The sequence below is a fragment of the Trichosurus vulpecula genome, chromosome 7 (genome assembly GCF_011100635.1).
Source record: "Trichosurus vulpecula isolate mTriVul1 chromosome 7, mTriVul1.pri, whole genome shotgun sequence".
Lineage (NCBI taxonomy): Eukaryota > Metazoa > Chordata > Mammalia > Diprotodontia > Phalangeridae > Trichosurus > Trichosurus vulpecula.
In genome coordinates, this window is record NC_050579.1 from 198,907,317 (window position 1) to 198,931,109 (window position 23,793).

Here is a 23,793-nt window from a genome sequence, read left to right on the forward strand (position 1 = left end):
TGATACATGGTCAAAGGATATGAATAGGCAGTATTCCGAAGAAGAAATCAAAATTATATATAAAAATGCTCCAAATCACAAATAATTAGAGAAATGTACATTCAAAAGTATAAGGTAGGAACTCTGCTCCCGCTCGGCTGCGGTCGGCCGGGCTGGCTCCCGCTCGGCTATGTTCGGCCGCGCTCGGCTGAGATAGCCCATCGGTGGGGCAGCCTCGCTCTCACGCTCGCTCTCTGGGCCTCAGCTCGGGCTTGGCGCGATGGCGTCTCGCGCGGGGCCCTGGGCGGCTGGCACCGACTGTCGGCACCGGGAGAGAGGAGTGTTACCTTCAAGACTGAGATTAAGAAACTAATCTACATTCATAGGTCTTTGGCTCCTGTTAGCAGCCCAGATGTGTGTGGGGCATCTGAAGCTCCTGTCCTATGATCAGGTCGCCATACCCTACCAGTGGGAATATCCCTACCTGCTGAGCATTGTGCCCTCTGGCTTTGGCCTGCTCTCATTGCCCCGAAACAACGTAAGCTTCTTGGTGCTCTCCATGATCAGCATGGGGCTGTTCTCCATTGCCACTCTCATCTATGGCAACATGGAGATGTTTCCTGCTGCACAGCAGCTGTACCTCCACGGCAAGGCATATTGTGTCATCTTTGGTATCTCTGCCGTCTCCATCATGTACCTGGTGCTGGTAGTGGCCGTCCAGGTTCATGCCTGGCAGCTCTACTATGGTAAGAAACTACTGGACTCTTGGTTCACCAGTACACGGGAGAAGAAGTGTAAATGAAGCTTGATACGTGGACTGTGGGCTGTAATTAGGGGTGGGCATGGGGTTGAGGGAGGGGGGAGGGGAGGCTGGGCCTCAAATTGAAAAGAGTTGGAGGGCAGAGGGACTAGTCCTGAAATATTCTTTAAACCTCTGGCCTAATAAGGTTGGCAGCAGGTGCACATGAAGCTGTGATTCTGGACTCCTCTTCCTACCTCCCTCACCTGCGCATTTGAAAGGCTGTGTTGATAGGGGGCCCTTGGAGTTGGATGAGGCTCCCTTTGGCCAGGATTGGATGGTCTTTTTCTGTGGCTTGAGCTAGTGAGGTTTTGGGCCTTCAGGATTCCCCATAGGGATGGATTATCCTCTTCATCTCCTATTTATCATCTTTTACTTCTTCCTTCCATCCCTTCCACTCCTTTACTGCAGCCATGAAGACAAGCAGAGACCAAGCAGAAGCTAGTAATAAATCAGGTTCCATCCTTTCTAGGAAGGATTGTGGTTTCTGATGCCAAGAATCATGACTCAAAAAGGAACTCAATAAAATTCAACTGTGCCCTGAAAAAAAAAGTATAAGGTATCACCTTATACTTATCAGATTGACTAAGATGAGAGAAATAGGAAATGACAAATGCTAGAGGGGATGTGGAAAAAAGGTATACTAATGCACTATTGGTAGAATTGTGAACTAGTCCAGCCATTCTGAAGGATAATTTGTAACTATGCCCAAAGGGCTATCAAAATATGCATACACTTTGACCCAGAAATATCACTAGTAGGTCTTCAGCCCAAAGAGATCAAAGGAAAAGGAAAAGGGCCTATTTGTACAAAAAATATTTATAGCAGCTCTTTTTGTGGTTTTTGTTTGGAATTTGAAGAATGCTTATCAATGGGAGAATGGCTGAACAAGATGTGGACTATGGTTGTCATGGAATACTATTTAGCTATAAGAAATAATGAGAGAGACGGTTTTAGAAAAACCTGGGAAGACATATATAAACTCATGGAAGTGAGCAGAACTACGAGAATATTGTTCACACTAACACTACTATTGTAATGATGATCAACTGTGAAAGAATTGTCTACTCTGCTCGAGGCAATAATCCAAGACAATTCCAAAGGATCCATGATGGAAAATGCTATTGACCTTCAGAGAGACAACTGATGAACTGTGAGTACAGATTAAAGTGTACCTTTTAAATGTTTTTTTTTTAAATTTTTCTTGTTTTGCATGTCTTTTACAACATGGCTTATATGAAAATGTTTTGCATGACTTCACGTGTATTCTCAATGTCATATTGCTTGCCTTCTCAAGTGATAGGATAGGGACTGGAAGGAGGGAAAGAACTTGGAACTCAAAGATTGAAAAATAAATGTTAAAAATTAATGTAATTAAGAAATGTTCAATTAATTAAATACAAATAGATAAAAAAAAATTCTTATTGCCTCACAGAATCATTGGCTTCTATTTGGGAGTTTGTTAGTTTGGCAAGATTTTAAACTTCTTATGCCAAGTTGTTAATTCCCTTTCCAATTTTTTCTTCCATAGTGCTCATTTCTTTTCTATTTTTTTCCTGTAATATTCTCATTTCAATCATTAAAAATAAAATAAAAAAAACACTTTGACCTCTTGTGGGAATTCTAGTGGAATTTTGGCCTAATCTGTGTTTTACTTTTGGGTTTTCTTTGAAGATGTTTTAGAGTCACTCTCTTCTTCTGGTTTTATGTTTTGAGTATCTCTGTCACCAGAATAGCTTTTGTTTGGTGAGTTTTTTTGTTTGATTCTTCATCCTTCCAGCCTACTTCCTTACCACAGATTTGATTTTAGGCCTAGTTTTTGTGGACCTGTTGCTGTTTTCTTGGGCATATTGTTATATTATTTCAGGACCACAGTGATAGTTCCTGCTGGGTGCCTGCAGGCTTTCATTATGCCCAAGGTGGTCTGATAACTTGGCAAAGTCCACTACCTTCTTGGATTTGAGCTTTGCAAACCTGGACTGGGTCTAGGTCTGACCAAAAGTAGATTACCGCTGACCCTACTCCTGTCAGCCAACTGTGAAACTCTGCTGATTCATAGAAACAGAACTGTAGTCTCCCTCTTGGTCTGGGATTCCTGCTTTGGTTATTCTTTTGAAGGTTTCCAATTGGGCTAGAAGCTAGGACTAACACTCTGCTCGGTTCCTAGGTTCAGAGCCACATTGCTAGTGATCAATTCTAAACTTCTTCCTTAATGTTACACAGGGCTTATGACTGCTCCTTACCCCAAAATCTCACACTTGGTTTTAGGTCTCTTCTGCAATCTACCCTGGATCTGTGACCCAGAAGTGGGCATTTTGTATCAAAACTGCCAATTGGAAACTGTTCCCATAGAACCTGCATGATGACACTCCAATATATGGCTGGGAACTCATCTTGCCTTTGGTCACAGTTTTGAGTGCCACTTGGCACCTGGTATCCACAGACCTTTCCACCTTTCTATATTGACCTGTGCTAGAAAAGTGATACAGTGTTTTTTTTTTTTCTTGGATTTCCTGATCAGAATTCCATCTGGTATATCTTCTATATTGGTTTGAAAAAGTTTTGGAGGGGAAGTTCACTGTACTTCTTGCTGCTACTCTGCTATGTTACCTCTACCTCACCTTGTATTCCTGACACATGCACCTTCGCATGTGTTTTCTGATTGTAGTGTTCTATGCATAGGCCTCTTCATTTGTGTTTCTTGCTCATTTAAGTTTTCTGCATATCTGCACTTCCAGTCCTGAAAATATGGTAAATTGTGAAACAGTGTAACCCTGTGAGAGTGGGCAGATCTTTTCCTATTATATAGTTGGGTTATGCTATTTTATGCTCATATGCGTTTCCTGGTTGTCTTAAGAAAAGAGAACACATTGATGAAGGGTCATGAGTTATAGATTTTAATAAGCATTTATTCACAAAGTACTTCTAGTTTGGGGTAGCTTTCTTGGCGCCCATGTGTGAGGGAAATCTTGGGCACTACATAGCACTGAGGGAAAAGTATGCCTGCAGGTTTAAAAATGTGCTTAAGTCAAGACTAGGATGGGTGGGTCAGAACTATATATACATGGGTCAAGGGAAGAACAGTCCAAAAAGACATTTGTTTTTACAATTTGGCCCAAGGGTAAAAACAGTCAGATTCTTTTCTGACCAAGAAGCTCTTTCTACTTGTTCTGTTTTACTTCAGAGCATGAGTACCCCTGAGAACTTGGAGCCCTTATAGGTAATCAAAGGAAGATCTTTCAGCTGGGGAGGCTAAAATCCTTCAGTGTATCCTGAGGAGGGAAAATCATCCTTGCACAGGGGAAGAAGGTCTATTAGGAGCCTGCTGAAAGTTTGTCCCTTAAAAGATGAAATTATAGCTCATGTTAAAGATTTTCAATTTTCCTCTTGAACCTTTGAAATGTGAACTCAGAACACTGGCTTTTAACTCCTCCCAGGGTTTAAAAAAGATGGAGAAGTATTCAATCATTATTAGTCTTATACATGCACATTTTATTGGTAGTTCTCTTCTTACACAAATGTCATGGGGAGAATAGGGGAGAAGTATAATAAGAATATTTTCTAGGATTCACATCGCCTGAGCTACATGAACTCACTGAAAAATTTCAATGGATTTTTTAAAAACTAAAGCTGCATTAGAAAGAGTTATAAAGTTTTGAGAGGACAAGAAGATTGAACAAATCAAAATTGAATGACATTTCTTTCCTTCCTTCCTTCCTTCCTTCCTTCCTTCCTATAAACATGCTGTGTTGTAATGATATGATATGTTTCAAACAAATATCTAAAGTATTAAGAAGGTTTCCAACAACAGCAAGACAGATGACATTTGAAATTATGTGAGTGGCCCTCTAATTCAAGCTGGCCTATAAGACTAGGTTATATTATCAAAATTATGAGAGTATCTTCATATTCTGCCCCCTGTCCTCTTACCACCCCTCCACCCTTTTTAAGGAAATTAAAATGCATCAGTTTTATTTTTATTCATTTCTTCCTCATGGAAGAATGTATCTTCAATTACACAATGTTTCCAATTCAAGCAAATTAATGAGTTTGAGGAATCCTCCTTTTTAATTTAGACAAGAGTTACCTACCCAACAATTGGAGCTGACAGAAAATGGAAAAGTCTGCCTCACAAAGAAATAAACTTCCTGTCAGTGAAAGTATTCAAGAAACATCTGGATATTTGTTATGCTGGAGATACTGGAAAGGATTTTTTTTGTGTATAGATAAAAGGTTGAACTAGATTTATTTGTTGTTATTGTTGTTTCTTAATTAAACTTTTAATTAACAAACTTTTCTTTTCATTTATTCCCCCTAAAAAAAGAGAAAACAAATATTACAAATATGCATAGACAAAGAAAACAAATCCCCAGATTGGCCATGTCCAATAATTTATGTTTCATTCTGTGGATTTAATCCAGCTCTTCTCTTTCAGAAGGTGGATAGTATTTGTAATCATTGGGCTCTGGAATTGTGGTTAGTCATTGAATCGAAGAAAGTTCTTAAGTCTTTGAAAGTCATTCATTTTTATAATGTCGTTATGGTATAAGTTGTTCTGCTTCTGCTCACTTCACTAACGCAACAGTTTTTATAAATATGTACAAACACATATATACATGTAGTATACATACATACATACACACAAATAGATAATTTGTATCTATAGGTAATTTTCTTTTTTCTTTGATCTCTATGGATTATGGTCCTAGTAGTGATATGACGTGAGATAATATTTGTAAAGTGCTTAGCATAATGACATATAGTAGACACTATATCAATGCTAGGTGTTATGATTATTATTATTTTAAAGGCATCTAGGTGGCACAGTAGATAGAGAGCTGGGCCTGGAGTCAGAAAGACCTGAGTTCAAATAGAATGTTAGACACTTACTAGCTATATGACCTTAGGCAAGTCACTTAAACCTCTTTGCCTCAGTTTCCTCAACTACAAAATGGGGATAATAATATCTTCCAAGCTTGTTGTGAGGATCAAATGAAATAATACTTGTAAAATGCTTTGCACCATACTTGGCACATAACAGGTACTGTATAAATGCTAACTACAATAATAATATTTACTATTATTATTATTAATCACTGAGCTCTTTGCAATTTTAACATTGTAGAATCAAACAGTGTTACAACTGCAAAGAACCTTAGAGATTATCCAGTCTAGTCTTCTTATTTCATAGATGCAGAAAAGGGATTATAGCAGTGAAATGATTTGCCTAAGGTCACATAGCCTGTAAGTGACAAAACAGGCTCCAACCCAGGTATTCTTGTTCAAAGACCTCTATTCTTCCAACTATATTACATTGAAATCATATTTGAAATGATTAGCAGTGTTGTGTTCAATGATCCTTTTGTGATTCAAAAAAAATCATCCTTAAATCTATTTTTGGAACTTTCATATATTGGATTATTTTTAAAGTGAGGCCTACTAATATAAAATAAAAGAATAAAAGAAGACCATATGCATTAAGGCTATGATGTCTTTGAAAACTGAATACGGAAATGAACAAAGTATAACATTGGGGTTGCTACTACATCCCCTTTAAAAGAGATATTATGATATAAAAGTTTAGGGATTGTAAACCAAACCTAGGAGTGGCAGACTAATTCCATTATGGTCTTATTTTTGCTATATGCTGCCAGGTAAACAGTGAGTTCTGTTTATGGATATGTTCAGTTTTTTTCTATTGCTATTGATAACTGAGAAAGATATGTTTATAAACATACAACCTACTCATTGATGCTTATATAGCAAAAAGTAAATTTCTTGGATTTTTATATTTTTGAATATATAAACATGATATTTGAGGCAGTATTCAATTTGACCATATCAAAATTAGCAAAACCTTGTTGAGCTCTTATGGTGTATAATAAGAACTTTTTTCTAGCTACCATATAAAAAGAAAATTAATACTTTGCTCCTAAAACTAAGAATCTTACAAGGGCAACATGATCTATACATCTATGAAAAGATAACTATGTAATCAAGGCAACATATAGTAAGTGGTAGTAGATGATATGCAAGATAGGAATTTTGAGATAGAAGTGATGACCACGTACAGGAAGTATAAGGATATGGAGAGATCAAGGAAGGGCACAGGTAAGTTGATACTTGAGCTAGACTTTGAAAGATAATTAGGATTCACAAAGCAGATGAAAGGAATGACATTGCAGAAGCAAATCACAAATGAAGGAATGTTCAATGTCTTTGAGGAATGGTTAATTTCCCAGTCCAGTTAGATCAGAGAGTTTTTGAAAAGAAGTTATAGAAAGGCTTGTTTTTTTTTGGTGGGGTGAAGGCAGCACAGTTGGGGTTAAATGACTTGTCTAAAGTCACACAGCTAGTAAGTGTGTCAAGTGTCTGAGGCTGGATTTGAACTCAGGTCCTCCTGACTCCAGGGCTGGTACTCTACTCACTGTGCCACCTAGCTGCTCCCTGTAGAAAGGTTTTTAAAGGTATTTGGGGGCAAGATACAAGGAAAATATGGAAAGAGCAAGTAGGCAATTTTTCTTCTAAAAATAAACAAAACTGTCTGACTTTGAGAGTTGGAAGTGCCTAGACATCTCAGTGGAGCTGACTGGCAGCAGGAGGAGTTTCTACATCAAAGAGGATGACCACCAAAGGTATTAGGAGTTGGCTAGAATTCCTTGGAACTGTCCAAAAACATCCTACATGACCTCTGCTGACCTCATCAACGTTGTGGACCAACTTGGGCTTGTGGTGCTCTGGCCTATAGTTCACGATGGCAGTAATGTGATTTTGGCATAGAGGTCAATGACAGTACACAGTCCTCAGAAAAGAGACCAATGCTTGGGAAGCAGGGGTGGCATTATAGGCTAGCCCATCATTCCCTTGTTCTTATTATAATCTGAAACAGATCCCAAGATCCCTTGGAAGACTTTTAGTCATCCACCTTATGTAGGCTCAATTAGTATTAAATATTTTCCCCCTTTCACATTGCTATCACTATGTTACCCCATGGTCAACGGACAACTCTTTCCTAGGAAGGGCTGGAGGGACTCTCAGGGAGGAATTGTTGGGAAAGTGTTTTGCTTTGTGGATTGTTTAGAGATCATTTGCTTTCTAATAGCAGAATTAGATATAGCAGCATTTCTTATCTTTATTTTTATTTTCTACTATATTCAGGCATGCATTCATAATGCCAGTTCATGACTCATTGCTTGTTTTCCTTTTTGCTGTCTTTCTATGTTTTCCTTTTACCTTCCCTAAGTTTCTCGCCCAGTGTTGCCTACAATATATATAATTTTTTTATCCTCAAGTTCAGATCTGTCTAATGACAGCCCTAAGGCCATTTATCTGGTCAAAGATCTTTAACAAGTATTTTAGGCATCTACAAACCACATTAGTTTTTTTTTTTTCCCTAAAAAGCAATAAAACCATCTTTGAGGCTTATTAGGCCTAGGAGAACAAAACTGAAACCATTGGCAAAACCATGTACAAAAGGGAATGGAAGGAAGAGACACATCTGAAAGCAATTTTAAAGAACTGAGAAAACTCAATAACTCCTGCCCTTACATCTCTCTGGGAGTGCTTAACTAAACAATTATTGAACTTCTAGGCCTGTCTCTATACTTAGTAACAATTCCTGGAAGCCTCACATCCATCTTTCTTGGATAATTCTCAGCTTCTTATTAGAGTATAAATGTGAACTGGTTCTTTAGTAATTCCTGTTCTAACTTTCCATATCAGGGAGAGACTGCTAAATTTTTCTCCTTACTGGGGACTCCTTATACTGATGAAATTATAGGTCCAGTTTTTTTTTCCTCTCAAGACTTTTAATGAACTTTCTTATAACTTGTTTGTAACTGTTGCTACATAAAGAGAGAAACCCAATTGATTTCTTTTGCCTCCATTCTCTCTCTTTCCAATCTCTACTGCTGCATAGCTGGCAAGTGACATTCCCAAAGCACAACTTGGACCATGTCGCCTACTGCTCAAGAAGCTTGAGAAGCCCCCTATTGCCTCTGGCACAGAGTGCAAATTCTTCTGTTTGGTATTTCAAATGCTTCATAATCTGGCTCCGATTTATCTCTCCAAGCTGGTAAAATACACTGCTCCTTCTGTATATTGTTGTTTCACCTTCTCAGCATTTGGTATTTTGCCTCTGACCATTCTGCACTCAGTTTATTCCCTATTTTTGGCATCATCTCTCTCCTTACCCCTTCATCTTAGAATCCTTACCTCACTTCAAAACTGAATTCAATCTCTACATTCTAAGAGAGGGCTTTCCCAAATGCCTTAGTTGTTAGTTTCCCATCCATCCCCAAAATTACCTAATTAATTTTGTGTACATTTTTCATTTGTTAATCTGTGAACATATCATATTCTCCCCTGTTCCCTCCCTCATCCCATGTAAGTTGTTGACGACAAGAAATCTTTTTTTTGTCTTTGCATCTGTAGTTTCTAGCACACTGATAAATACTTAACAAATACTTATTGAAATGAAAATAGGTACAGAATTGTGTGAGCTCTCATGCCAGAGCTCACGATCAGGAATGTTTTACCTTATCTTGTTATGTTAGATGATGATTCAAGAGTTGTGGCAGGGTCCACATGGGCAATCCAGAAAATTAATTTTAGTGATAAATCTAAGGCCTTCTCTGAATCATGATAACTTTCAGCTTTGGCTGAGATTGGAGCTTAAGTGGGGAAGAAACTAATGGGTAGGACACAATATAGGATACATTTTCTCCTCTCTGTCAGGGCAGCGAACCATTAGATAAACACCCTTGGGAAAACTGCAGTGAAGTTCTCAATGTTCAATTTTGAAAAAGAGGGAAAAATGAAAGAAAAATAGAAGGTGGGAGGGAGGAAGGCAGGAAGGATGGAAAGAGGGAAGGGAGGAAGGAAGGAAGGAAGGAAGAAAGAGAAAGAAGAAAGGTAGGAGGAAAGGAAGGAAGGAAGGAGCAAAGAAGGCAATCAGTCAGTAGTAAGAAAGGCAAGAAGGAAGAAAGAAAAGGAAGGAAGGGAAGAAGGAAAAGAGGAAGGAATGAAGTATGGCCTCTCTTATACAAATCTCCTATAAGGGAAAGATCCCTTGGGAATGTTTATCCCCAAACCATCCACTCACCACAACAGCCTAACCCTGCCAAAGCTACATCATGAAATAAAATTGCAGACACTCTCTGACTCTTTTTTCTCTCATGTTGATGTTTCTGGAAGATCTTTCTGTCACTCTCCTCTTCCAAGAGAGAAGGCGAATAGGCCATATCCTTGGAGAAGGCAAATCATAAACCTGCTGCCCTACTTAACCATTTTGGAATAATTAAAATTAAGATTAACTTGTGCCCTTGAAGTCTGAGAATGAAGCAGATGTTATTGTAAATGACCATGTTCTTAAATATATATCCCTGCCATTTGGACATCAGTGAAGAGGAATAGGATCACATTTTTTTGTGACTCCTACTTAAACTTCTGCTATTCTACCCTGCACAGTACTCAGTTGATAAGAGTTTATTGAGTATTTATTTGGTGCAGAAAACTGTATTATGAGGTGTCAGGAGAGACATTTAAAAGAAGCTGGAGAGACAGTTTCTGCCCTAGAAGGGTTTAAAATTTACTTAAGGGGAAAAAATGTATGTACATAAAACAGGACAAATTATTGTGGAAGTCTGTGGTTTTGCCATCTTCCTCTATATGATCATAAGTTCTATTCTACATTGCTATTTAAATTCATGTAATGCAATATATATCTTTAGGAATTCCTTTATTTAGGGTCAAAACAGGAGGGAGTGGGGAGAGTTAACCTATGGGATGGTGCAGAGGAGTGAATGGGCTAGTAGTGTGTGGCAACTGCAATAAGGAAGACAGCTTGATAGAAGGGGAGAAGTCAGTGGCAGCCTGTAATGGCAAGCAAAGTGGGACTTTTCACTGTTTTTTCTTTTGGAGTGCTTCTCAGCACTAAGTCAATCAAGTGCCTTTGATTGAGTCCTGCCTTTGTTTTAATCAAGTCTTTGATGACCTTCTTAAGTCACAAGAAAGCCTCAGTCACATGGGTTTGAGTCACAGGGTTGTGATGCCCTCTGTGGACTGACCCTGAAGAAGTGTATATATACTCTGAGGTTAGCTTTTAGCTTTGGGGGATCACTCATTGGAAGAGTGTCCCTGTGGATTTTGCCAGATGAGACTCTGGGTAGACATTAAAGAGCTCCCTGGCTTTGAAAACCCAGATGTTGGTGCTTCTCTCACTGGTAACTAAGTATGTATTGCTATGGATAGTTAGAAGCCATATCTGCTGATTTGTTATTTGCTCTGATTATATAATTTCTGCTTGTAATTTCTGTTTGTGTTTTCTCTGAAGTTTAGGGTACTGACTTTTTCCCCTGAACTAAATGAACGATATATGTATGTTTAATTAAAGTGAGATTGTAAACCCCTTAAGGTTGCTTTCCTTAGAAAAGCAGATCAAAGAACCTGTGCTAGCAGCCCTCCTATGTGCTGGTGTTATTGGCCTTACACCTGCACAGTAGCTGCAAGTAACATTGTTGTTACATACCCTAGAAAAGAATTATGCCAGGGCCTATCCCCTGAGAGTTGGCCTGTCCCCCTGTAGGCTTTTGGGGAAGGGAGGGCAACATGTTGATGGCATCCTGGGTGTGGTAGCATGGGATATGGTAAGGGACTACCATCATACCACATAGTAGTGACTGGGGAAGCACTGACTAAGGACATAGACAAAGCTCTTTGCAACTTCGTGGGAAGAGAGCACTCCATTGATGGTAGTTTTTCAGTACAACTTCTCCAAAAGAGCTAATTTTTTAAAACATTTTTATTATTTATTTAATATTTTTAGTTTTCAGCACTGATTTCCACAAGATTTTGAATTACAAATTTTCTCCCCATTTCAACCCACCTCCCCGCTCCAAGATGGCAAATATTCTGATTGCCCCATTCCCCAGTCAGCCATCCCTTCAGTCAGCCATCCCTTCTTTCACCCCACTCCCTCCATACATTTTCCCCTTACTTTCTTGTAGGTCAAGATAGATTTCTATGCCCCATTGCCTGTATATCTTATTGCCCGTTGCATGCAAAAACAAGGTTTTTTTGACATCTGCTTTTAAAACTTTGAGTTCCAAATTCTCTCTCCTCTTCACTCCCCACCCACCCTCCCTAAGAAGGCAAGCAATTCAACATAGGTCACACATGTATCATTATGTAAAACCCTTCCACAATTCTCATGTTGTAAAAGACTAACTATATTTTGCTCCCTCCTATCCAGTCCCCCTTTATTCAATTTTTTCCCTTGACCCTGTCCCTTTTCAAAAGTGTTTGCTTTTGATTACCTCCTCCCCCTATATGCCCTCCCTTATATCATCCCCCTTTTTATCTCCTTCTTTCTTCTTTCCTGTGGGGTAAGATACTCAATTGAGTGTGTATGTTATTCCCTCCTCAAGTCAAATCTGATGAGAACAAGATTCACTCATTCCCCCTCACCTGCCCCCTCTTCCCTTCCTACAGAACTGCTTTCTCTTGTCACTTTTATGTGAGATAATTTGCACCATTCTATCTCTCCATTTCTCCCTCTCTCAATATATTCCTCTCTTATCCCTTAATTTGATTTTGCTTTTTTTAAATATCATCCCATCATATTCAACTCATATTGTGCCCTCTGTCCATATATACGTATATGTGTGTGTGTGTATATCTATCTATCTATCTATCTATCTATCTATCTATATATGTATGTATATTCTGTACCGTAATACTGAGGTCGCATGAATTACACACATCATCTTTCCATGTAGGAATGTAAGCAAAACAGTTCAACTTTAGTAAGTCCCTTATGATTTCTCTTTCTTGTTTACCTTTTTATGCATCTCTTCATTCTTGTGTTTAAAAGTCAAATTTTCTATTCAGCTCTGGTCTTTTCACTGATAAAGCTTGAAAGTCCTCTATTTTATTGAAAATTCATATTTTGCCTTGGAGCATGATACTCAGTTTTGCTGGGTAGGTGATTCTTGGTTTTAACCCTAACTTCTTTGACCTCCAGAATATCATATTCCAAGCCCTTCAATCTCTTAATGTAGAAGCTGCTAGATCTTGGATTATCCTGATTGTGTTTCCACAATATTCAAGTTGTTTCTTTCTGGCTGCTTGAAGTATTTTCTCCTTGACCTGGGAGCTCTGGAATTTGGCAACAATATTCCTAGGAGTTTTCTTTTGGGGATCTTTTTCAGGAGGTGATTGGTGGATTCTTTCAATTTCTATTTTACCCTCTGGCTCTAGAATATCAGGGCAGTTCTCCTTGATAATTTCTTGAAAGATGATATCTAGTCTCTTTTTTTGATCATGGCTTTCAGGTAGTCCAATAATTTTAAAATTATCTCTCCTGAATCTATTTTCCATGTCAGTGGTTTTTCCAATGAGATATTTCACGTTGTCTTCCATTTTTTCATTCCTTTAGTTCTGTTTTATAATTTCTTGATTTCTCCTAAAGTCACTAACATCCACTTGCTCCAATCTAATTTTTAAGGTGGTATTTTCTTCAGTGGTCTTTTGGACCTCGTTTTCCATTTGGCTAATTCTGCCTTCAAGGCATTCATCACCTCATTGGCTTTTTGGAGCTCTTTTGCCATTTGAGTTAGTCCATTTTTTAAGGTGTTATTTTCTTCAGTATTTTTTGTGTCTCCTTTAGCACATCATTGACTTGTTTTTCATGGTTTTCTTGCATCACTCTCATTTCTCTTCCCAATCCTGTACTTCTCTAACTTGCTTTTCTAAATCCTTTTTGAGCTCTTCCTTGGCCTGAGACCAGTTCATATTTTTCTTGGAGGCTTTTGATGTAGGCTCTTTGACTTTGTTGACTTCTGGCTGTATGTTTCAGTCTTCTTTGTCACCAAAAAAAGATTCCAAAGTCTGAGTCTGAATCTGAGTCTGTTTTTGCTGCCTGTTCATGTTCCCAGCCAACTACTTGACCCTTGAGCTTTTTGTCAGGATACAACTGCTTGTAGAGTAGAGAGTAATTTGTCCCAAGCTTGAGGGGCGCACTGCTATTTTCAGAGCTACTTCTACACAGCAAACTCTGCCACACCAGCGCTCCTTCTCCCTGAAAAACTGTCAACCAGGATTTGAGCCCAGATCCAGGCAGGGCAAAGCAAGCTGTGTGCTCCAGCTCTAATCTGCCACTTAATTCCTCCCACCAGGTTGGCCTGGGCTGAAGCAACTGCAGCTGTAGCTCTGTAAGCAGCCTCAGAGTTGCATCACCTCCACTGCCTCAGGGTGGTAGCCAACCACAGACTCCTTTCACTCTGTCCCAGCAGCATTTCCCACTAACCTTCTCTGTTGTCTTTGGCGTTTGTGGGTTGAGAAATCTGGTAACTGCCACAGCTCACTGATTCAGGGTGGTACACCTGTTCAACCCGGCTCCTGGTGTGGTTGGTCCTGGAATGGCCCATGCTGGGCTCTGCTCCACTCTGCTCCCAGCTCCATGTGATAGACCCTTCCCTGTGATCATCTAGGCTGTCCTGGGCTGGAGCCCTGCTTCCCTTTGCCATTTTGTGGGTTCTTCAGCTCTAGAATTTGTTCAGAGTCATTTTTATAGGTGTTCGGAGGGACCTGGGGTGGGGGGAGCTTACACAAGTCCCTGCTTTCCAGCCACCATCTTGGCTCCGCCCCATGAGCTAAAATTCTTACCAAAGATTGTGGAAATGAGAAATTTTGGAGAAAGCTTAGTTGGCTTTTCCCACTTTTCCCACTTTTCTTCATATATGTAGTAACAATAGCCATATCTTTGACATTATGGTAGCACTTAAAAATATCTCCGCTTTTTACTCAAATTTTTTAGCAAATAGTCCACTTTTAAAAAATTTTTTGCTGATGGAGATACTTAGGGAGATGGGGGGAGTGGGAAGGGGAGGAGGTAGCTTTCCTGATCTTCATGGCTTTGACTCACCATTTACTTGTATAAGAGATAAAATGCATTTCATATTATTTTCTTGGCAAGTTGTTCATATTGCCTCATCAGAGTATATAATAGATACTGCTGACACTGTTATACAATGGCTTCCTGCAATATTTACATAGTTGTGTCAGATTGGAAACTATACTGCTGCACCAGTCATGAATAACTACCACCCTTGAAGTAATCTATATTTAATCTGAAGGCATGAAGCCTTTGTCATTGTTGGAGAACAAAATTATTGTTCCATTATAAATGGTGAAAACCTCAGAGTCATGCCAATGATATCAATAAGAAAATGGCCATAGCTATACACTGTAATCAGCTCACAATGTATCTGCATTTAATGTTATACACACATTCTTAGATTACATTGCCTGCTAGCCAACTAATGCCAGTGTAAGTTTGTTCACATCCAGCTTGCTTATCTTTAAAAATTTCTTGTCACTGAGTCAGTCCTGTAGGCCTCATCATTTTCCCCACAATTTGGGAGCTGTTTTTCCTATTAATATCTATTTGATGGAAGGCAACAATATTTCTGAGACAGGGCTCAAGTTTTAGTTATCTAAACATTTTCTTATCACTTTAGCATCCTTTAGTGGTCCCACGCTTAGGGCATTCCAGTCAAATACACAGAATTCTCTGACCTACCCTCTCATCCCCTTTTAGTATGCAGAGACATCTGCCTACTTCTGGCAATGTGTAGCTTTTTTCTGAGCTGAGTACCCTCATTTAGTTTCTGAGCTGCAGAAGCTGATTATGTGGGCTGCCAGGATAGGGACTGGTACAAGTCATTAGTCCATGTGGCCTCAGCCTAGATGTGCCTCATTAGCCAAGGTGCTAGATCGCTAGTCCTGAGAATTAATTTTTCCTTTCTTGTGTTTAAATCACAGTTGTGACTGGATAATATATGATTAATGAAAGTTTTTAGGTGTTAGGAGCCTGCCTGATTAGTTATTCTTGGTAATAGTGTAATTAAAACTGACACCGTTACCTTTTAGCTGTTTGGAAAGGAGAGCACACTAAATCAAACCTTCCCTACTTGACTTAAGCCAGAAGAATGTTCTAACAAATCATGGGAATAGATTAAGTCAGTCGCTTTCTGTTGGTGAAAGAGCAGGATTTCAGTGCTTCAAAATTAGCTTCCCCTTGAGAAGCGGGGTGGTGTTGGGTGGGGGGTTAGCCATACACTGACTACCTTCAGAGCTTGAAATGTATAGAAGGCATTTCCAGCCAGCAAGAGATCTTCCTTAGAAGGATGATCTAAAGAATTTGATTTGAGGCATATGAACTATTTGGGTATAAAAAAGGTTCTTTTTTTCTTTCTCCTGCACTTCCCCCCCGCCCCCACCCACTTCCTGGTAGACAAAGAAAGTAGTGAGTGAACTTGTACTTCTTAGTTTTCCTTACTTTTTCTCCTGAAGGGCAAAGAAACAGTTCTCCTGGTCTCTTCTCCTTTTTCCTTGTCAGAGAAAGCAAGGATAGAGAAGCAGTGTTCACAACAGCTCTGCTCTTCTACAGGAAGCCTTTAGAGGTACCCCAAACATGGGTACAAGCTTTGCTTTTCATACCTGGTAGAGAGAGAAACAACTATCCGTCTGTCAGCTCTCAGTCTCTGCAAATAGTAAGTAAATAATTTTGTAGGCTTTATTGAATTCAAGAGAAGTAAGGAGTAACACAGTACCCTTATTTATTCATGAATATTTGCTATATATCTTTAGGTTTACTTTTAATACTTATATTCACAATTTATAGAGTTATTTTGTTAGACTTGTATATTTGCTACTGAGCTAGAAATATTCCTGTTCTCTCTCTCTCTCTCTCTCTCTCTCTCTCTCTCTCTCTCTCTCTCTCTCTCGGCCTTGCTCCCTCCCTCCTTCCCCATCTCTCTGTCTGTCTCTGTCTCTCCCCCCCCCCATTTCAGTTTCTGTCTCTGTCTCTCTCTCTCTGCTCTCTATCTCTTTTTTATGTCATTGATATAGGGATTTCCTGGTTAGTAAATTCCCTCTACAAATACACACAGGCATCTGTTGTACAATTTAGAATCTTGCAATTATCTGAGACAATGAAATTAGGTGAAGTGACTTGCTCAGCGTCAGCATGTGTTAAAGGCAGATTGTGAACTTAGTTCTTCCTGAATCCAAGGCCAGCTATCTGTCCATTATGTCACGTTATTATTCTTGGCCTTGCTAATCCTTACTAAATACCTCCCTTTCTTTCTTACTCTTGTCAGTTCAACCCACCAAGCATATTTGTTGCTTAAAATAAAAAAAAAATTCCAAGGCAGAGAAAGTTCTGGCTTATTACAGAAATAGTGTGCCCTAATATCTATAACAGTTCTCAGTGAGGAAAGCAGGAGGTTACTAATAATTTCCTGTGGAAATTAGACTTTTTGCACTGGGAGACTCAAAGTATTTTGATTTGCTTACTACTTCCTACTCATATCACCTTAGGAAAGTCATTTAATTTCTCTGGGATTCATTTTTTCTCATCTGTAACACAGAGGGCAGTGTGAGGACAGATGACTTCTGAGCTCTGCATCAAGGATCTTATTATCCTATTACTTATAAAGAACAATGCATGACATCTTGTTTTTAAGGAACTATATCGCTCAATTGAAATACTAAAGTGTCTGTCAAGGGCATAACTGGAGTAAGCGCATGGCTTCTGAAAGCTGGAGTCAAGGGCTGCAACCTGATAAAATAATATTTGCTCAGAGTATCTACCTGTTAATACAAATCACTTTCTCTCCATCTGACAATTTGTTCCAAACTGTTGGCATCATGAAATGTCACATTATTGATGTGACATTATCAAGTTTCATCGTGATTGACCCGATGCCACATTGTTTAGTAAGACAACTGGCTGCTTTCATTCAAAAGCATTACGAAAAAATATTTGAAGCATAAAGAACAATTTGTCCTTTGTAAATTGTCTGGGACAAGTCCCACTTTAAAAGAGAGGCCTGGAATTATTTAATATACACAACAAAATAGCTATAGTTTTAACATGACTTCTAGGTGTGTTAAATCTTTAGATATCTGATTCCAGGACCACTCATCATTTTAATGATTCCCAGCATGTAATAATAGTTCTTCCATGCTTTGAATGTTTCCTCAATAAACTTCATTAGCTCCTTTCCTTTTAGGCCAAGTTATAACCATAACAAGCTAGTAGGTACTTTGGCTGTGATCAGAAAATTTAGAAGGCTCTGACAGTCTTTGTATTACTCTAAGGAAGAAATTAAAGTGGCTTGAGTAAGCCTGGTGACAGCCGCATGACATGCTAGTGTAGGTGATCAGGTGCTTGCCAGAAGAGCTTTACAGCTCCACCTTTGGAGAGAAGGAGAAAGTAGAGACAGGGCTGGTAGGAATGGGATGGGGTTTTAGGGGAAGGAGGTGGTTCTCATTCCTATAATTTCTCCTACTCAGGGAAGCTGGTGGATCTTTTGAGTCTGGGAGGGCTGAGCTGCGGTAGACCTCAAGCTGATGGGGTATCCACACTATTTCTCACAAAAATAAGTGAACTCTCATGAGCAGAACACCACTGTGCCCAAGGAGGAGGGAATATTGCTCCATTCATATTAAAAAAAATGGGCAGATTAAACCTTCCATGATAATTGGTATTAGGATCTGCCCTTGGATAGATAGAGATATCCACTCTGAAAAGAAAAAAGGAAAAAATAAAGAATAGAGGAGAGGATAGTTCATCCAGTTCACCCTTAGCCATAGGCTGGTACATTTGGAAACCTCTACTTCTCTCCAATAAGTTTGCCCTTAACAGGATGGGTGACTTCCTGACCAGAGTATACCCGAAGAGAACCAAAGGGACTCTGCTTCCTGTTCTGATGTTCAAACTGACTCTCTTGATCAAGAGCCAGTGCTTGGTGAAGTACCCTAAGCAAACCCTGGTCATATAGAAATTAAAATTCAGCAACTTTGCTGAAAGTACACTACACTGGACTACAGAAAACCAAAGTTCTAGTCCTAGCTCTGACACTAGCCCTGGGTATCTGTTTCTTCTTCTGTAAAATGAACTTGTTGGATAAGATAATCTTTAAGATTCCTTCTAGCTTTAATACTGTATTGGTATATCATTTGGACTGCATTGGACTCCACTGTTGATCAGCCTCAATTTCAATAAATGCTAAATGAGCTTCTTTTTCTGCAGCTAGTCACTTCCTCTCTCTGGTGCCTCAGTTTCCTTCTCTTTAAAATGAGGGAGCCGAATTGTACGATTCTCTCCAGCTCATATGTTGTCTTAATAATTTGAGTTTTTTAAGAAGAGGGGGAAAGATTGACTTAAAAGCTTTTTTTCAGCCCCCTCCCCAAAGATATCTAACTATTTTCTATAAAGGTTATAATACCATATTTACTCTCAATTAATTGGGCTTGTTGGATACCAAATAAGAAGGAAAAAAAAACCACCTGACCTTAGCACTCAATTAGCAAGAATATGCACAGTACTCAAATAGGGCTTTAATCTCCTACATACCTTCCATGTTTTTCTAGCATGTACATTTTCTCCCATGAATTACCCATAGGGAGTGAGCCTAATGTGGTAAATGCCTTCTTCAGTTTTTTCAGACATTGGAAGGGTAAAAGTGTAGTATTTTGCCTACATGTCATCCTTTCTTCTTTCTACATGGCCAGCCCATCTTCTTGTTATTCAATTATTTTATCACATATTTTAAGAATCTTATTTAAAATTCCTTGTTGATTTCATTTTGCAGCCTTCTCACACTCATTTTCCCCTCCATTGACCTCTGACTGATACTTATCATAGTCCAGTCAACATCTTGCTGCCAGATAGCAACACCAGTAGAATGTTAATACTACAAAGTTGAACCTTTGCTTTTATAGAAAATGGGGGTCAGTAGAGGAGTGTGGCAATTTGGGGAAGGCAATGCAATCTCATCTCCAATTCTTGTTCAACTCTGGGCTTAACTTGTGGCCCATTTTTACTGTTTGTCATGGAATGTACAAACTGACAAGCTCCTCCAAATAAGTGTTGAAATCTGGGCAATCAATGTTTTTCACTCACTTGGTTATTTTTATGATTGATTCAGTGATTAGCTCTATGGTATCATTTGACTAATGAAAGACATATTTATTAAGGTGGTACAGCAAAAACATTTGGCAAAAATTTCCTCCCAAAACTCTATGCCAGTTTCTCATACAAGTATATAAAGTCTCCAGGGAAATATGAACTTAAGCTTAGAGAGCACAGGTGGCAAAAGGGGTAACTAACAACTTCTGGAAGTTCCACTGCTGGAGTCCTTGAGATGTGCTCCACAGGTATGATATAACACCATTTGTCTATTTCTAGAACTGTGAATTTTTATCCAGTCTGTCCTTGGGTCCAGAAGCAGATACCGTTACCTGTCTGCCATGGCTGAGAAGGTGATGGAAAGATGGGAAAACATCCAGACCTCTGAAGTTCATAAGACCTTTCTCTGGCTAAGGGATAAGTGGCAAAGAATTGATTGAGATTATTAAAAGAAGTGTGAGAGAAAGGAACAGAGATAGCAGGCAGTATGGTCTGTAGTACATGAGGGAAAGCCTGAAATGCCTCACTCTCATTTCACTCAGTCGAAGCAGGACTCAGAAAGATAGTTCTGCTGCTGCTGCTGCTGCTAACTATTTTTCTGTAATCGTAGGAAAATAAATCCTACATATCACTAATTTCTTCATCCTAAAGGTGAATTCTTTTCCAGGTTGCACTAATGAATTTCCAGATTTTCTCTGCCATGACATAGAAACTTCTTCATCATGGAAGTTCATTACTGTAACAACAATGCTACTTGCCACTACTGTGGCTGTGTAAGGCCAATAACACCAGCACAAGGAAGGCTGCTAGCACAGGTTCTTTGGTCTACTTTTCTAAGGAAAGAAACTTTAAGGAGTTTACAATCTCACTTTAATTAAACACACATATATAATTCACTTAGTTCAGGGGAAAAAAGTCAGCACCCTGAACTTCAGAGCAAATACAAACAGAAATTATAAACAGAGCAAAATAACACAAATCAACAGATAGGCTTCAATCTGTCTGACCAAAGCAATACATACACAGTTACCAGAGACAGAAGCACCAACATCTGGGTTTTCAAAGCCGGGGGAGTGGGGGGCTCCTTAATGTCTACCCAGAGTCTCCACACCCACACTCTTCCAATGAGTGTGCCCCAAACAAAATGCTAACCTCAGGGTATATATACACTTCTTCAAGGGCAGAGCACTTTACACCTCTCAAGCATTTCACATCTCTCATAACCTAATTAGCAAAAGGCTATGGGCCTTTCTACAAACAAAGACAAGACTCAATCAAAGGCATTCAATTGCCTTAGTGCTTCAGCACTCCAAAACAAAAGACAACAAAAAGTCCCCCTTTGCTTGCCCTTACAACTACATCCCTGAAATTCACATATTGGAAGTACTCAGAAGTACTTCCTGCCCTATGGACGACTCTTCCTCTGGATTTTATGAATAGTTCAGAGGTCCATTGGTATCCATGTAATATCAAGAGATGTAGAGGATGGCCCTCAGCAGTTTGAGTGGATACCCTGTGGAGGATTTATGGAATGGCATATACTTGAGTCACACAGGAAGGGCAAGCATAAATGAGTTATTATCTGCATCGCTGGAAGGAATACCCACTTCAGTGAGATCATAGATCTGTTGAAGTAGCAAAGTATTTTGAAGAAATAAAGGTATATTAGTATATTTATATGATGGCTAATGCATATGATAAAACATAGCTTAATTATTTGTTTTGAGTTCAGTTTAGCATTTTTCCTTTCATGTTTAGGACTCTTCACTTTTGATAATGTCTCTCTACTCAAAAACTTTCAAATAGATCCTTTTTGCTTATGGAATAAAGTATAAATTCCTGATCCTGGAATTTCAGGATCCTACAAAGCAATTAAAAAGCATTTACTTAATACCTGCAATGTATCAAGCATGTTGTCACTAGGAATACAAGGTAAAAATGAAGCACTTCCTGACCTTACATACATTCTCTCACCTTATTTCATGCTACTCTTCATGTACTATATATATAATAGCCAAACTGGACTCCTCCCACTGCCCAGTGCTCATCTTACTCTTTATCATCCTCCCATGCTTTCATTCATGTAATTCCCTTCCTTGCAATGTACTTTTGCTTTCCTCCCCGCAAATGTGTTTGTGGAATTCTATTCCTTTCTCAGATGCCATCTCCATTCAATTTTATAAGCTTTGATTGAGCATTTGCCACGGGTCAGGTACTGGGGATACAAAACTAAAAACTAAATAATCCTACATGAAGCATTATTTGACCTTTGTCCTCCCCCTTCCTCAAAATTCTTATAGCACTTTGAGGAAGTGTTAGATGTTTACTTTGAACTTATTCCACTATCCTTTGTATCATAATTATTTGTATTCAGTTAGTTTACCACCTATTAAATTTGAAGTGCCTTGATGGCAAGTTCTCTGTCATATCTATTTTTGTATCCTCAGCAGATAGGAAGTACTTATAAATGACTTTAGAATCTGAGAAATCATGGAATCACTTTATATTTAAAAAAAATACTTTCTAAATGCAGGTTGGAGTCACTGGCATTAAGTATTTTCTGTGGATTGTAGAGGGCTGTTGAGATAACATATTTTTAGAGTTAAATTTCATATTTTCAAAACATTTGTTTGAATGCTATAAGAATGTTCAAATTAATTTCTTCATTTTGATTTTTATCAGGTTTTTCAAAATATTTTTAAATAGCACTTGATTGACATAGTGCCGTCATCTACCCTCTGCCAGAGCTGTAGGGAATAATGAGAAAGAATAATAAAAGTATTTTGTTTTGGGGCAGCTAGGTGGCTCAGTGAGTAAAGCACTGGCCCTGGAGTCAGGAGGACCTGAGTTCAAACCTGGCCTCAGACACTTGACACACACTCACTAGCTGTGTGACCTTGGGCAAGTTACTTAACCCTGATTGCCCTGCCGAAAAGCAAAAGAAAAAAAAAGTATTTTGTTTTTCACAGTTTTAAAATTTTATACCTTTAAAAATGCTTTCACATAATCTACTCAAAGCCTTTACCCTTTCTCTTCTCATTTCCACCATACAACTCTAGGTAGGTGGGGTGGAGTCTTAGGGCTTGGACCTGTAATTTCATTGATAACAGGATCCCTAATGAAGAAACTCCCCCCTTCCAATGCCAGTTGGCACCTTCTCTGAAATGTATATTCTTTGAGAATTTCCTATAGCACCAAGAAGTTAAGTGTGGCCTAGTGCCACACAACCAGTATGTGTCAGAGATTGTACCTGAATATAGGTCTTCCTGTTTCCAAAGCAAGCTCTCTATTCGCTATACCATGATAATGCTCATTGGACTATGATGAGAGGATAAAATGAAAGAAACAATTCATAGCCATTTTTGCCCATCCAGAAATGAAAGGCATAGATTTAAAGGTGGGAACATGTTTTTCATTTCTTCCTTGCTTTAAAGCATCATCTTCATCTCACACATATTTAAAAGTTTTATAAAAGCTGGATGCTAATTGTTACATTTGATGCTTCTTGCTTTAGCTGTACATGTATGTTTAAAATCTGTGGTTACAAGTAGAGGAAAAATTGGGAAGAGAAATGAGAAGGATGTGAGAAAACCATGAAAAACAAGTCAATGACTTGCTAAAGGAGACCCCCCAAAATACTGAAAAATACACTGAAGAAAACAACACCTTAAAAAACAGACTAACTCAAATGGCAAAAGAGCTCCAAAAAGCCAATGAGGAGAAGAATGCCTTGAAAGGCAGAGTCAGCCAAATGGAAAAGGAGGTCCAAAAGACCACTGAAGAAAATACTACTTTAAAAATTAGATTGGAGCAAGTGGAAGCTAGTGACTTTATGAGAAATCAGGATATTATAAAACAGAACCAAAGGAATGAAAAAATGGAAGACAATGTGAAATATCTCCTTGGAAAAACCACTGACCTGGAAAATAGATCCAGGAGAGATAATTTAAAAATTATTGGACTACCTGAAAGCCATGATCAAAAAAAGAGCCTAGATACCATCTTTCAAGGAATTATCAAGGAGAACTGCCCTGCT

General features: G+C 38.8%; 1 pseudogene; it reads left to right on the top strand.

The window, feature by feature from the left end:
- The first annotated feature begins 259 nt into the window (after positions 1-259).
- Positions 260-781, top strand: LOC118856086 (annotated as a pseudogene).
- Positions 782-23,793: the final 23,012 nt, after the last annotated feature.